This window comes from Taeniopygia guttata, chromosome 33 (genome assembly GCF_048771995.1).
Source record: "Taeniopygia guttata chromosome 33, bTaeGut7.mat, whole genome shotgun sequence".
In the NCBI taxonomy this organism is placed as follows: Eukaryota; Metazoa; Chordata; class Aves; order Passeriformes; family Estrildidae; genus Taeniopygia; species Taeniopygia guttata.
In genome coordinates this window covers 2,546,185-2,552,279 of record NC_133058.1, presented here as the reverse complement: position 1 = coordinate 2,552,279, position 6,095 = coordinate 2,546,185, and positions in this window count along the sequence as shown.

Below are 6,095 nucleotides of genomic sequence, written 5' to 3'. Positions count from 1 at the left end.
GGCCCCGCAGTGTCACAATGGCCTCTGTGGTTCCACCAGGACCCAGTGTCACGGGGACTCCCTGGTTCCATTGGGCCCCAGAGCACCCAATGGAGCCCTGGTTCTATGGGCCTGCACAGTGTCACCATGGTCCTCTTAGTTCCACCAGGCCCTGCAGGGTCACAATGGCCCCAGAGTGTCCCAATCATCACAGAATGACAGAATCAAATAGGCTGGAAAAGACCTTTGGGATCACCAAGTCCAACCAATGCCCTAATACCGCCTTGTCACCCAGAAATGCCACTGAATGCCACTGGAGAGGGACAGTGACTCTGCCACCTCCCCCCTGGCCTGCCCATTCCAGTGCCCACTCACCCTTTCTGTGAAGAACTTCTTCCTCTTGTCCAGCCTAAACCTCCCCTGGTGCAGCTGAAGGCTGTGTCTTCTTGTGCTGCCCTCCAGCAGATCCACACTCACACCCAGCTTGGTGTCACCTGCAAATTTGGGGATGGTGGGCTGGATCCCCTCCCCCAGATCATCGGTGAAGATGTTAAACAGGACTGGGCCCAACACAGATCCCTGGGGACAGCACCAGAGACTGGACACCAGCTGGGTGCAGCACCATCCCCACCCCTCTCTGGGCCCAGCCTCCAGCCAGCTCTTCCATCTCCCAGCCAGGAGGGAACCTGCCCAAGCCGTGGGCTGCAGCTTTTCCAGGGAATGCTGTCACAGACAGTGTCCAAGGCTTTGCTGAAGTCCAGATGGACACATCCACAGCCTTTCCCACATCCACAGGTGGGTCACCTGGTTAGAAAAGGAGATCAGGGTGCTCAGGCAGGACCTGCCCCACTAAATCCACACTGGCTGGCTCTGACCCCTCGGCCATCCTGTGGGTGCCCTGTGGTGGCACTCAAGGTGATCTGTTCCATAACCTTGCCGGGCACCGAGGTCAGGCTGACAGGCCTGGAGCTCCCCAGATCCTCCTTCCAGCCCTTCCTGGGGATGGGCTCACACTGGCACCTCCAGTGCTCTGGGACCTCCCTGGTGAGCCAGGACTGATGGTAAATGATGGGGAGCAGCTTGGGGAGCTCATCCACCAGCTCACTCATCCCCCATGGATGGATCCCATCCCATCCCATACACCTGTGAGCGTCTGAGTGGCTCAGCAGGTCAGCAGCTGCTTCCTCCTGGATTTCAGGGGCTGTTCTGCTCCCTGTGCCCATCTACCAGCTCAGGAGAACTCTTGTCCTGAGGGCAACCTGTCCATATATTGAAAATTGAGACAAACAAGGTGTTAAGTAGTTTGGCCTTTTCTTTATGTTTAGTTACTATGTTTTCCATTGCATCAAATAAAGTGTAGAGGTTCTCCTTATCCCACGTTTTGCTATGAATTTATTCATAGACACATTTTTTATTATTTTTCACAGACGTGGCCAGAATAATTGCTTATTGAGATTTCACCTCTTTCCTTTTTTTTTCCTGCATGACCTAACATCCTTAAACACTTGCTAAGTTGCCTGACCTTCTGTCCAAAGTTAATGCACCTTCTTCCTTCCCCTGAGTTCCCACAAAAGCTCCATGGGCAGCCAGGACAGTCATTTTCCTCACCAGCTCATCTTTTGCCACACTGGAAGAGGCTGCTCCTTCCCCCTTAAGATTATTTTCTTGAAATGTGTCCATCCTTCCTGGACCCTTTTGTTTTTAAGGGCTGTTTCCCTTAAAAAAATCAGTACCTGTTTCGGTATTCCCCAAATCAGCATCCTAAACAGTCCAAAGTCTGCCCTTCCCAATTCCAGTGTGGAAGTTTTGTTGCTGCCCCTCCTTCTTTCACAGATCATTGAAAACTTGATTATTTCATGGTCCCTGTGCCCCGGGCAGCTTCTGACCCCCTCATCTGCCACCAGCCCTTCTCTGTTTGTGAACAGCAGGAGACAGAGCTTTCCTTGGGAGTGGAGTGTTACCAAAAATTCAGTAAAACAGAAAACTCCTTAACACCAGTGCAGCATTAAGAAGCAGCATTCTTTATTCAGCCAGATGCACAGGGGATCGCTCCTCCCAAAGCCGAGCATGCTGAGTGCAGGAAAGTTTCTGTTCACATTCTGTATTTTGCACATGTATTCATTGATTGTGCTGGACTAAACACACATCTGATAATCATTTCCCCAAAACCATTAACATATTTCCCCTCCCCTTTACCCATGTGTTCTTCTGTCTTGAGGATCTCTCTGGTGGTCCCTGGTGGTCGTGGACCCCAATATTCCCATGGGCCTGGCTGAGCTGGCAGGACACTGAGGCTGGTGAACTTCCAGTTCCCCTTCTCCCACAATGGGCACTGTGTGGTTTCCATAGGCCTGGGGTTTTGGAGAACAAGCTCCAGGTGTTATCTCACCCGGTGGAGACAATTTATCATCTGGAAACATGAGGTCACAGAGTGGGCTATGACATCACAGAGTGGGTTATGTGAGGTCATCGAGCAGCTACGGCATCAAAGACTGTCTCTGTGACATCACAGTGCTGGCTGTGACATCACAGAGTTGGCTGTGACATCAGAAACCAGCTGTGTGACATTAGAGATTGGGCTGTGACCTCACAGAGCAGGCTGAGACATCAGAGAGGGGCTGTGTGACATCCCAGGAGGGCTCTGTGAGGTCACTGCTTTGGTCACTCTGCCCCAGCTCCCCCTCACAGTTTCTCCCAACAAGTCCAATGCTGTACATACCCAGCAGGGTCCCTGTCCCCCAGTATCCCCCCAGTCCCCCTGGAGCCACAGCCTCCACCAAAGGATGTTCCACAGGATCCACCCCAGAGCCTGACATGGGCACAAGGGGCCAGGGCTGTGTGACCAGGACATCAAGGACATGGATTATCCAGGTCCCTGTGGCCTGGGTTGGGTTCCCCAGGGCAGGAAAGATGTCTGGCAGCTGGAGCAGGGTTAGGGAAAGGCCTCCAAGGTGGGGCTGGAGCCCTTGGGCTGTGAGCCGAGGCTGAGGGAGCTGGGCTTGTCTAGCCCGGAGCAGGGAAGGCTGAGGGGCTCCTCATGCCAGCCTGGCAGTGCCAGTGATGAGGGGATGGAGAACACAGAGCCAGGCTCTTACCCGGGGGGCCTGGTGGGAGACAGAAGCCAATGGGTGGAAGGGGAAAGAGGGGAGATCAGCCAGGCCAGGAGGAGATTAAATAAGCCAGGCTGGTTTCAGCATTTCCTCAGCACCAAAAGCAGCCTGACCTCCCTTCTCCATCCACCACTGACAGCTTTGCAAATCTGGAATTGTTTGAGCTGTTTTTCCCCCACTCCAGGATGAGCATCCTGATACAAAAACTTAATTGTGTTTATACCTATCACAGAACCACGTTTGTCTAAAAATCAATTTTAGTATGGAAATAATTTGGGGATGGTGGACTCATCAGATGCTGCTGGGACGTTGCACATAGCTCAGGGAAGAGCGTGATTGTTATTAAATTGTGTCCTGTTCAACTGTGGTCTGTTGGCCATGAAGAGAAACTTTCTGTGCCTCTGAGTCTCACCAGTTCCTGATCCCCAAAGGACACAAACCTGATGAGTTGTGGTTCCCACTCCAGTGGTGGCACTTGGAGCTCCCTCCATCCCCAGAGCAGAGCTCCCTTGTCCCAGAAAGTCCCTGGCAATGCAGGGATGAAGGAAACAGGACAGGCTGTGGGGATCAGGGGCAGGGCACGGCCAGGGATTTGGGGTGGTTGTGAGCCCAGGGCAGGACCCAGCCCTTGGCCTTGGTGAACCTCATCCCATTGTCCTGGGCCCATGGCTCCAGCCTGTCCAGATCCCTCTGCAGAGCTTCCTGCCCTCCAGCACAGCCACACTCCCACCCAGCCTGGGCTCACCTGGAACTGCCTGAGGGTGCCCTCGATGGCCTCGTCCAGACCAGCAATAAAGAGATTTCACTGACCTGGCCCCAGTGCTGAGCCCTGGGGACACCCCTGGATGTGACTCCATTCCTCAGCTGCTCCATTCCCAGAGCAGCCAGGCCTGAGCAGAGCTGTGGGGCCAGAGCCGGCTGGGCTGTGCTGGGGAGAGGCCCTTGGTGCTGCCCAGAGCTCAGGGCAGCTGGCAGAGCTTGCAGGGAGCTGGGCTGGGCTGGGAGAGCCTGGCACAGAAACCATCAGTGTCCATCTCAGCCTGGCTGAGCGGGCAGGGCCAGGAAGATCATCCAAGGTCCACAAGTTCTCTGTGTGAGAGCTGAGCTGGTGACCCCCTGAGCCCTCCCAAGTGCTGGGACTGCACCTCCAGCTCCAGAGGAGATGTGACAGATGGGAGCAGAGACAAATCATTCCTGCTGGACTCTTTCTTGGGTTTGCTGACACAGGTGACCTACAGCCATTAGACGAGATGTTTTGCACCAGATAACACTGGGGGAGTGATAAGAATAATATTTTTAGCTGAAAATTATATTTCATGCTTGATGCACAATGAGGGAAAAAAAATACACATATGATCAGAAGAGCATCTGAGTTTTTCAAAGGACAAGACACTCATTGATGTTCCAGCTGCCAAACCCGCTCAAATACTTTACTCAGGGCTTCCTTGAGATGAGAGGTGACCACCAGAGGCCAAGGCCAGCCAGAGCTGTCTGTCCTGGCAGATTTTGGGTGGGATTACCCTTGCATATAGGGAATTTTTCAGGGGGAGTATAAATTTTAGCTGTGGACACCTGGAAACATAGATGGTTCTTTTCCATAAGAAGGAAAGCACAGAGCCCCACTTCTCCAGGGGCTGATGAGATGCAGCCCTCGATGGTCCAAGATCAGCTGGACCTGTCAGGTGGTCCCTAGGAGGCCAAGCCAGCCAGACCTGTTCCATGTTCCCTTGGTTTCATGGCACTCTGCAGTGTCCCAATGTCCTGCTTGCTTCTGAAGTGTGGCCCCTTCCTTCCATGAGGCCCCGCAGGGTGACAATGGCCCTTGGGTTCCACAAGGCCCCACAGTGTCACAATGGTCTCCACAGAAAGGAAACCACAGAGCCCCCGTGTTTCAGGGTCTGATGAATTCTGCAGTCACCAGAGGCCAAGGTCAGACAGACCTGTCTGTCCTGGCAGGTTTGTCTGTGACCAACCCTTGGATATTTGGAATTGTGAATGTTGAATCCAATTTCAGCCATTTGTGCCTGGAGGAGAAGGCCAGTTCTTTTCCATAGGAAGGGAAGCATGGATCCCCTGTGTTTGGAAGGCAGGTAAGAGCCCCCCCTAAGGAGGCCAAGGTCAGCCAGATCTGTCTGTCATGGCAGCTTTTATGTAGGAGCAATCTTTGACTATCAGACTTCTGGAGGTAGAATTCCAATTTCGGCCATGGACACCTGGCTGAAAGAGGGAGATGGATGAAGGATGAAGAAGAAAGACAATTGTTTTTCATAGGAAGGAAAGGGCAGAGCCCCAGTGTTGCAGGGCAGAATGGGGAGACCACCAGAGGCCAAGGCCAGCCAGAGCAGTCTGTCCTGGCAGCTTTTGTCTGGGAGAAACCCTTGCATATAGCGAATTTTGGAGGAAAAGTACCAATTTTGGCCATGGTTGCCTGTGCAGGAGGGAGGGTTCTTTTCCACAGGAAGAAAAGGACAGAGCCTCAGTGTTTGAAGGCAGGTGAGAGCCAGCTCTCAGGAAGACAAGGTCAAATAGACTTGTTGGTAATGGCAGCTTTTGTTTAAGAGCAATCCCTGGATATTGGGAATTTTTGAGGGGGAATCCCATTTTGGCCATGGATGCTTGATTAAGGAGGGCAGTTCTTTTCCATTTGAAGGAAAGCTCAGAGCCCCAGGGCTCTGTTTCAGGGGTACATGAGAAGAAACCCTCAACATGCCAAGGGCAGTTGGACCAGTCAGGCCAAGCCAACCAGACCTGTTACCTGTTCCCTCGGACCCATGGGGCCCTGCAGTGTCACCCTGGCCCCTTGTTTGCATGGGGCCCTGCAGTGTCACAAAGGTGGTGTCATATTGGATCCTTGGTTCCATGAGGCCCAGATGTGTCACACTTGGCTCTTGTTTCCATGGGGCTCCATAGTGTCACAATGGTCCCTTGCTTCCATGAGGCCTTGCAGGGTCACAGGGGTCTCCTTGGTGCCACAGGATCACAATGGACCCTTGGTTCCATGGGCAC